Source organism: Salvelinus sp. IW2-2015, linkage group LG3 (assembly GCF_002910315.2).
Source record: "Salvelinus sp. IW2-2015 linkage group LG3, ASM291031v2, whole genome shotgun sequence".
Taxonomy (NCBI): domain Eukaryota; kingdom Metazoa; phylum Chordata; class Actinopteri; order Salmoniformes; family Salmonidae; genus Salvelinus; species Salvelinus sp. IW2-2015.
In genome coordinates this window covers 8,630,102-8,640,563 of record NC_036840.1, presented here as the reverse complement: position 1 = coordinate 8,640,563, position 10,462 = coordinate 8,630,102, and the positions used below count along the sequence as shown (strand labels likewise).

The 10,462-nt window shown below is 43.7% G+C and overlaps 1 long non-coding RNA gene across 1 annotated transcript; it reads right to left on the bottom strand.

The window, feature by feature from the left end:
* Window positions 1-777: 777 nt before the first annotated feature.
* LOC139029443 (uncharacterized) lies at window positions 778-1,271 on the bottom strand. The gene is made up of 2 exons (XR_011481743.1): window positions 1,039-1,271; window positions 778-946 (listed from the first exon to the last, which is right to left on the bottom strand). It is a non-coding gene; the product is annotated as an uncharacterized lncRNA (long non-coding RNA).
* Between the last annotated feature and the right edge of the window lie 9,191 nt (window positions 1,272-10,462).

Genomic DNA, 10,462 nt, shown 5'->3' with positions numbered 1-10,462 from the left:
TTGATTGGACTGATCATGTCAACATCATACTTTCAAAATCTTCGCTAACAAGCTAGACAAGCAGTCATCATCATGAATCAAGGCGACAATCTACTGGCAAATCCTTTTCAATCCTTGTCATATGAAGAGTATTGGACATAAACATTACACAAGTTGGAAATCACAAATTCAACAATGAGTCGTTTGGAAGGAATCCGTGGCTAACTGCAAGCGTTGCAAAGCAATCACTAGCCTGCTATTCAGTCGAGAGGGTGTGTGGTCCAAGTCTGAGTTTAAGGATATATTTTCCAAGCTTAAAAGGGTAAACATTCACATGCAACCCCATGGGCCAGAAAAGGTTGAATACATTGCATTGCTGTCAATCCAGCATGACTTCTGCGACTTTCAAAACAACTGGAAACTCGGAACTCTCAGACTTCAGTGGATTCAAGACAACAGGGAACTCAAAAAAAACAAGGACGGAGAAAATTTGTTTGAACCGTCATCCAACTCGGAATTCCAAGTTGGGAACTCGGGCGTCTTTCTAGAGCTTCAACCTTGTTTTTTGCCGAGTTTCCAGTTGTCTTGAAAGCACCATGAATCCATAGAATGCCAGACATTGATGAAAAAAATTGCCCACAAGAAGGACCGCTGGGCCACCTTCCTGTTCAAATGAGCACAACAAGGTCCAAAAATGTCTTGTATGCTGCTGCATAGATTATGTAATATGCCAGGGAGATATGTATACTGTCACGGTTCTCTAAAGTAGAACCCAGAAGCAGACCAGGACAAGGAGAGTAAGACGAAGGTGAGTCTTTATTTACAAGTTTAAATGTAGTGATAGAAAAATCCAAGTAGCGGAGCGGGCAGCGGAGGTGAGTTGATGGAATTGAGTAAGCAGATCCAAGGAAGTAACTGAAGTCACCGACGACCAGGTAGGGATGGGATGAGTGTTCCGGGTGAATGACTGTAGACAGAAAAAACGGAGGTAAGTTCAAGGCAAGCAAGACGTACAAAACAACAAAACAAACTGGAGGCTGATACGCTGGCACAACATACTGTTCATGGCTAACGATCCGGCAGGGAATGGATGTCAGGTCAGCGCTTATGAAGTGGAGGGGTGATGATCAGGACCAGGTGTGCAGATAGCTGATGGGATACAGGTGCYGGTACTCAGAGATCCTCCAACTAGCTACGTCGCCCGGCAACCAGACAGGGTGCGTTCCAGGACACCGGAAAAAAACACTCCAGGACAGAACACAGGCAAAAACAGACTCAGGAAGCGGGATTCGTGACATATACTGTATCTAAGAAAGTAATACCAAAGATTTGTATAACTAAACCAAGAAAAGACCACAGCCTGTCATTTCAAATGGGAACAAATGAGCCACAGTGGACAGAACAAGCAAGGAGGTGGGCAGAGCCAAGCACGAGCTAGCGAGATCCTATTGGTGCATTCTAGCTACATTTGTAGCTAGAATGTCGTTGGGGAACGACTACTCTGGGAAGTGCGCGTGTGCAATAACTCAAAACTTAGTCCACTCTGTTCGTAACAGATTGTAGCTTTGGGAACAGAAAACTGTGTTGAAATCAAATGTTTCATCGATGAGTAAATTATCAGAATGTTGGCCAAAATCCATCTCATTCCATCGTCTCCCACTGCTGGCCTTAGGGCTTCCTCTATCTACCATATTTGGTAGTGAGTGGAAATGCCAACCGGATGCTTCATATTTATACTGTCTCATCTGTGGTAATAATAAGTGTATGTTATGTCATAAGCTGTTAGTGGTCCATGCCCCTCACTCTAATAATTTGGTCCCTTTCCCCCTCTTAACTTAGCCTACTGTTCTGACTTGGTGGTGCACATGTAGCCTATAGCCTATTTTAGAGAAATGTCATCATCGAATATTGTAAGGTATTTAATTGTTTGCTTTAATTGTTTGCTTATATGCTCCCTTTATTTATCCTACGGTTCTGACTTGGTGTACAGGGAGAATAATGTAGAATGGCCTATGTTCTGAATGCTGTCGCTGTACATTTCAAAAGGGCTGAACAAATAGTTATATTTACTATGTACATCTTAGCTCGCTAATGACAGATTTTCTCTTGTCCACTCATCGTTCCCTTATGCCATAGTTTGTCAGTAGAAACCACATTTGTTTAAACAAGTCAGCCATATCAGCTATGTTTTTTTTAAAGTCAGTAAACGAGGCTGAATGAACTGTTTCGCTGCCAGACAAAGCTCCTCTGATAGCCAGGGTAGCGGTGGTAAGGATTCACTCCATGGTTTTGAAAAGAAAGCTCTGCTGTTGGGACAGCTTTATGTAGGCCCTAACAGTTTGTGGGCACCGTTTGACACCTTTATAGTGCAATTCATGTATTATTTAGTGTTGTGTTGTGTAGTGGTTTTGCTGGCATGCATCCCCCAATTCTTTTGGCGTTTGCACGCCAAGATGCTAAAATCACCTCTCCCCATCTCCATCTCTCAATCACTTAATCTTTTTCTAATTTCTCTATCATTATCTCTCTCTCTCTCTCGCTCTCTCTTTTGCTTTCTCTTTCCTCATATTGCTCTGTCTCTCTCTCTCTCTCTCTCTCTCTGTGCATGAGGGTGTGTGTGTCTATGCTCTCTGTGTGGCGTATCTATTACCCAGGCTAGGGTGGGCTAAATGAGATACACTCTTTCTCTCCCTCCCTCCCCTCTCTCTCTCCCCTTGAGGAGGATCTCTTGGATTACTGTACGACACAAGTGTTTGGCTGCCATCCCACTGGAGAACCATTCTGTTGTTGCTTTTGTTTCTTTGATGTACTGAAGCCATAAGTTTTACTGTCACGTAAACATCAGGACAATTAAGACACCTTTTGATGACTGTTGTCAAATGACATGAATCRTCTAATGTCTCTCTCTCTCTCCCTCTCTCGTTGTGCCCTCATCATCCTTTTCAATGCAACGGATGGGGAACACTCTTGCTCTGTAGATATCACCAGGAGACATCTATAACTGGCGAGCAAAGATACGAATCACATAAAAGGAATTGAATTTGAGTCCTACGTGGAAAATGATGACATCAAACACACAGATTAAAGGGTACATTTTTATGCATTAGCTGATGTATTCCTGTAGCATGTGGTGATTTCAGTGGCACACTATCTATCGTCCCCTCTTTTTAATTGCTAGCCTGCGTCCCAAATGCCACCCTATTCCCTGTATAGTACATTACTTTTGACCAGAGCCCTACGGACGCTGCCCCAGTCTGTCCTCAAGAGACAGGCATCCTGCAGGAACATTCATTTACCCCCTGCCCTCACAACTAATTGGGTTTTCTAATCACTGCACATTCTCATATTCTCGTTATTGCCTGATTAAATATGGTCCGCAGGGCTTTCTAAATGGACAGGAATATTGAACTGAAAATACCCCTGACTTGCTCTYGAAGAGAAAACAAATAAAAAGCATGTGATCATAGAGGGGACATGTGACCTCTGTAAGAGCTAGCAGGTCCTGCTGCTGACAGGTGTAATTAAAAGGAAAGTAGCTGCGGTGACAGGCAGGTAGAGTTGTAATGTCCCCTCAGTACTTGGCAAAACAACAGGTTGGTAGGAAACTGTACACCTGCTGGAGCCGTAATGGAGTGTTGACGACAGCGGCCACCCAGTGAAAGACAACTCCACTTAAAATGCATGGGGAGGGATAGACACTACAGAGTGAACACAAAGTTTTGTTTGCATTAAGTGTGGAGCAGTGCTTCGTGGTAGGCTGAGCGTCTCTGACTGTGTGTACAGAAAGTTTGAGCAGGGAACCGGGGATAAGGACGTTGCTGATTTAATTTATGTGAACAGACAAGTACTGTAGGCAGCCTCCTCCAGACTGCTATTTATATATGAAGGGGAAGGGCATATTCTCTCTCTCTCTCTCTCTCTCTCTCTCTCTCTCTCTCTCTCTCTCTCTCTCTCTCTCTCTCTCTCTCTCTCTCTCTGTCCCTCTCTTTGTCTTTCATAGACATAGTCATTTGTCCTGTCACCCTGCAGTTCTATTCTGGGTCTGGATCTCATTTTCATTCAACAGAAACACGAAACAAAACAACAACACGTGAATGCAGTGACCTTGTGTCCAAGGAGAGAATACACAGGCTGGTCTTCTGCTGCAGTGTGTATGTGTTTGTGCGTTCGTCACTTCAGAGATCCAGCTCTGCTGTGGCGTGTATGTGTTTGTACATGTGTGTGTTTGTCTTCACTGACCTTTCTGTCCAGTCAGGGACCTGAGAAAGAGATGCAGCCTGCATCAAACCGACAACTGGACCTCTCTCTCTCTCCCACTCTCCATTTACTATCGTTGAATTCCTAGCACTATGCGTCTCACGCAGGCCTTTTGAAACAGCATGTCAGGGAGTCAAGCTCGTCTGGAATGCCTGAGTTTCTCTACGAGGCTACGGAGGCTTCATTTCCCTAACTACAGTCTTTAACAATGCTGCTGGCACTCTGCTGCTTAGTATTCCTCTGTCCATTATATACAAATATCACTGCAAGGAGCCTCTCTGCAGACAGGAAATAGCTTTCAATCTGAATTGCCTTCGCGAAAGAAAAATCCTCCTTGATTGAATAATTTGAGTTTTTCCTTTTTCACTTGAGAAGTCTTTCCTGTTGTGTAGTTATAATTCCCGGAGGAAATTGAAAAGAAAGGAAGTGTGGATAATGCTGAAGCTTTAGGATCCTGACGTTTCTCTAGTTACCATGACACCCTAGTAGCAGCCTAAGCGTGGAGCTGCTGTACATTTGACCATACAGTAGTTAGTTATTTTTAGGTGGTTTTCATTGTTGTTTCTTAATCCGCTCTTTTGTTTTTGATAACACTGAGTTTTTGTTGCATATGTCTGCCGTTTCTGAAGCACAGATTTGCAAATTGACTGACAGGTTAACACCTTTTGGCTTGGCTAACTAGCTTTTGTTTGAAAAATGCGTCTGGATACCGTACCATCTTTTTGGTTTCACCTCGTCGCCAATTCCAGATCCTTTGAGAACATCATTTCAGGACTGGCCTGGAGCGTGAGAGGAATGGGAGACAGAGGAATACAGCAGTGCTGAGGCAGAGAGCTCGTAGCGAGGAGGACTGGCTACTATTCTGAACTGCGTGTGGTGAGCTTTCTGGCGCCCAGAGCTGCTGAGGCGTTAGCCGTGTGGGTGTTACACAGAGAGGAAGAGGAGAAGTCCTGTAGCTGTAAGTGCCTGGCTGGTCCCCTGACTTTCCCTCTACAAGATCACCATCACCATCATCTATAGCATCCTCTGTCCAGCTCCCTTCGCTCAAGTCATGAACTGACCCCGTCTTCAGAGGATGCAGCTTTTAAATACTGTACATGGCCTCTATTGGTTGACCTGTCATGATATATTGCTTCTTTGTTTTTTTGCTTGAGATTCTACAATAAGATTAGATGAAACTGTAAAAAATTATTGTTATTATTATTAAGGCTTTCACTGCACTACAATCACACACCAGTTGTGGTGTGTGTGTGTGTGTGTGTGTGTGTGTGTGTGTTGTGTGTGTGTATGTGTGGGGTAGTGTGGTGAGTGTGTGTTGGTGTGTGTGTGTGCTGTGTTGTGTGGTGCGTGCGGCGTGCGTGCGTGCGTGCGTGCGTGCGTGCGTGCGTGCGTGCGTGCGTGCGTGGTATTGCCAAGTCTGCTTAATCAATTGATTGAGTTGTTTTGCTCGTCTAAAGCACCACAATTAGGTGTCTAAACTGGCAGAATGAATATTTTTAATATCCAGTCTTATTTGGCAGTGTGTGTGTCCGCGCGCCTCAGAGCATTTGAATGCGGGTGTGTGCATCATCATCTCCATTCTCATGCTAACAAGTGATTTGCCATCTGTGTGCGTGAGCAGGCCAGAATATCAAACAGGTGGGGATTGTTTGTTTGTTTTTGTAGAGACTTATCACTGACGTGGATGGACTCACACCGTTATATTCCAGCCAATAGTATTGACCTATCCTGTACTGTAAATGAGTTGCACAGTGGATACGTATGTTTGTGAGCAAACACCTTGTATTTGTTGACCCCCCGGGGCCCAGAGACTGCGATCAAGTCGGGAATAGACCCTTAGCCCATACTTCCTAGGCAGCTGTGGAGTTCTTATGTAGATCTGAAGGAATTTAATATACGTAAAGAGCAGGGCAAATATATTTAGTACTGCCATATTGTTTTTCCATACAGGTATCTGACCGATTGGGAATTTAGACTCCTTTACATGCAGACCGCCATTGCTGCTTCTATCCTCCTCTACCTGAAGATATTCCAGGAACACCGGGTGACTTGTTCAAATCAAGGTATATTTGCAAATCAAGGTCAAACCATGCAATGCAGTATGCAAGCTTTGGATTTTACTTGGATTCAGTACATGGAATGCAATACGTTTCAGATCAATGGTTGTCTTGGTTTTGTGTATATTTCTCTGTTTTTTGGAACTCAAAGTCAAAAACAAATTCTTGGGCCAGAAATTCAGTCAGACTCGCCAAGATACAACCATCCATCCATTCAGCATATGTTGTATCGATCCATTAGTTTCAACACAGATACACATCCCAGACCTGCTTAATGAGTGTCTTATTGCTCTACTGTAGCATCCCAATGTTCTGTAGCTATAGCTCTAACTACACAAGCTGATAATCCTTCCTTATCGGCCATGACATTTAAACAGGCGTGAACAGCTATCTCCCAGACCCAGACCCAGACCCAGCTTAGGAATCAGGACTTGGTTTCTACAGCGATAACACCGATTGTAGATTTGCCTTAAAGCTTCAGCCTTTTAGAAGGTCTTAGTTATTCAGCCAGAAGACAGTCTTTAAAAGGTGAAATCTCAGATTGGGGAATGTGTTCCATCCCAGATTGTAGCTTTAATGGGCCATAGATGTTATCAGGCTGCTTCTCATCACAACATTCACTTGGCAGTTCTATGATTGGGTGTGTGTAGAGTTAGAGTTACATTTATTAAAGTGCCACTGCACAATGATAAATAATAGACAATACAAAATAGAGATTTAAAAAACACACTCAAATCGAGTTGAGACACTAAAAACAACCATAGTCATGCATGGTAGAGTATTTCCTTTGCTGTCGTCTATAATACGTGACATTATCTATGCATTATTGGCATCAGTTATTACGTCATCTGCACACGTGTATGGAAAAACAAAGAACAAAGTACAGTAGATAAAAGGACACTTAAAAATAAAAATAAGTGTATCTGTGCCACAGAGAGTGACCCTGACTACAGTATACTTGTAGAGAGATGTGGGCCCCATGAATCACCTCAGGACTCCAAAAGGTAACAGTCACAGGACAACACATGGATAATCATTTTAAAAAACTCAATCTACTGTAGGGTAGTCTAAGTACTTGACTGTTATGACAATGAGAAATAGTTAAGAAGACACCAACAGGTTAGCCTAAATGAAGCAGGCAGACAGCTATGGGAAACTCAGTAGAAACCTTAGTATAAAGTTGTACAAACCTCGGTCTAGCCTATGTACTCAGAAACCGTCTGGAGGTCTTAATGAGGATTTACTATGAAAAAGCAATCAGGGTTGGAGTTATAGATTGGAAGTGCCAAAATGTGTTGTGTGAAATATGGATTTCTTTCCCATCGTAAGGCCCGCCACATACACAGGGTATGTTGTACATTAGAGGCTATGGTTCATTGTTGTTGACGTGCTGTTTATATTTCAGACCTGTTTTATTCCTGTCTGAAACTGCCTCCACAAAGCAGCCTAATACTCACCTCTCCATAATTGCTTCAGTGCGGTTGTTAAAAGATACAAGGGGTTGTATACCATTTGAAATAAACCTGTGTTTATTCGTTCGCTATAACAGGTGCCAGAGCAGTTCTCAAGCGGTTGGGAAAAAAAGCTGTGGGTTAGATTCCTGCATAGGCCACATCTGGATATTGAATGTACTATTTGTAAGATATAAACTTAGATATGTGTCTCATAAATTCCCATATTATGACCATTGGGAGTAAAACAGCAACCCCACCTTATAGCTGTGTCTAGGGACCATGGAGTTATGATCCATGATATGATGACGTACACTGAGAATGACGATGTTGGTTTGAGGTGAGTAAGGGGTGGTTGTAAACTAAAGGATGTGTCTGGGTGGTCGTTTGCCGTCTGTCAGATCTACAGTCAATCACAGGAATCCAAAGCAGGGCGGAAATGGAATGTTGCCCTGAGGAAAAGGGAGAGTACCTAGCACCACACAACATCCCCTGAGACTTACCACGGGTAGGAAGAGGTTATGACTAAAGTAGACCATCGTCATTACTGGTTACCCCATGGTCAAATGACTGGTTTTACATATAAGTGCTCCTTGTCGAACGTGCATTTAGGTAGTATATCATGTGAATTTGACTTGGTCTTTATAAAATACACTGGTTGCAGGTTGCAGTCTACGTCGAACCCTCCAATATTTGCAAACAGAGGAGTTCAGGTTCTGATCCCACTACTGAAGCCTCTGGCAACAAGCTTGATGTATTTATAGTTTTGCCTTGGCGAGGGGGAGAGGGAGGAAAGGGGGGGAGGAAAAAGAGGGATAGATAAATGGATTGGGGAGGAGATGCGATAACAAAGAAGCTTTGTGTGTGTAGGTACGTCACGGATCTCTGAAATATCCTTCCATTGCGAAAATAGCTTTCTGGGGCAGAGATTCTGTCTGTGTTATGTTGTAGGGATTTCAGTAGGAAATGAAAGTGGTCTGTGAGTGAATTTGTAAGTTTGGAGGTGACCTCCATTCAGTTGAGTGCAGCTCGGTTCAGCTCAGGCCTTCTCTTCAAGGGGAATGGAGAAGTCCGTGAGTCAACTCAAAGATCTCGGTCATACGGGTTCAAAAACACACATGTTCTGTTCAGTAGCAGCGGCCTCTGTGAACATGTTCACTTCTCTCTTGCTCTTCACTTTCCTCTTATTCGCTATGCACACACAAGTCAAGTTTCACGTGTTTTAATGTCACATGCACAAGTACAATGAAATGTCAAAACCCAACAATGCAATAATCAATAACAATGTAACACTAGAAAAAACGCACAAGAAATAACAAGAAATATGAAGAACACAATAAGTAAGTAAGCATACTATACACAGGGTAAGTTCCAATATCATATATACAATGTGCAGAAATACTGGAGAGATAGAGGCAGATATGTGTAGAGGTAAGGTTCCTAGGCAACAGGATATAAGATAAACAGAGTAGCAGCTTGTATGTGAGTGGGTGTGAGTATGTTGTGGTGAGTAATCAGATGATGGAGTTGTGTGTGTGTGTGTGTGTGTGTGTGTGTGTGTGTGTGTGTGTGTGTGTGTGTGTGTGGTGTGTAAGTGTGTGTGTGTGTGTGTGTGTAGGGCCCTGTGAGTGTGCATAGAGACAGTGCAAAAAATACAAATAAAACGTCAATAAAGATACACGGTTAACTCAGATAGTCTGTATAGCTATTTTGTTAGATATTGCTTGTGGTAGAAGCTGCTCAAGAGCCTGTTGGTGTCAGACTTTGTGCACCGGTAACACTTGCCGTACGAAAGCAGAGAGAATAGTCTATGGCTTGGCTGGTTGGGGTCTTTAAAATGTTCAGGGTCTTCCTTCCACACCGCCTGATATAGATGTCCTGGATGGCAGGTAGCTCGGCCCAAGTGATGTACTGGGCTGTCTGCCCTACCCTCTGTAGCCCCATGCAATCGAAGGCAGTGCTATTGCCATACCAGCCAGTCAAGGTGCTCTCAGTGGTACAGCTGTAAAACATTTTGAGGAATTGAGGTCCCATGCCAAACATTTTCAACGTCCTGAGGGGGAAGAGGCACTGTCGTGCATTCTTCACGACTGTGCACGTGTGTTTGGACCATTTGAAGTCTTTAGTGATTTGGACACAGCTCTCGGCCTGCTCCACTGCAGCCCGATCGGCGTGGATGGGGATGTGCTCGCCCCCCTGTTTCCTGTAGTCCACGATCAGCTCCTTGGTCTTACTGATGTTGAGGGAGAGGTTGTTGTTCTGGTACCACACTGCCAGGTCACGGACCTCCTCCCTGTAGGCTGACTCATCGCCGCCGGTGATCAGGCCTACAACTGTCGTGGTGTAAGCAAACTTGATGATGGTGTTGGAGTCGTGCATGGCCAAGCAGTCGTGGGTGAACAGGGAGTACAGGAGCGGACCAAGCACACACCCATGTGTTGAGGGTCAGTGTGGCAGAGGTGATGTTGCCTTTACACACATTTAGGTTGGAGTCATTAAAACTCGTTTTTCAACCACTCCACAAATTTCTTGTTAACAAACTATAGTTTTGGCAAATCGGTTAGGACATCTACTTTGTGCATGATACAAGTCATTTTTCCAACAATTGTTTACAGACAGATTATTTCACTTACAATTCACTGTATCACAATTCCAGTGGGTCAGAAGTTTACATACACTAAGTTGACTGTGCCTTCAAAAAGCTTGGAAATGTCACGG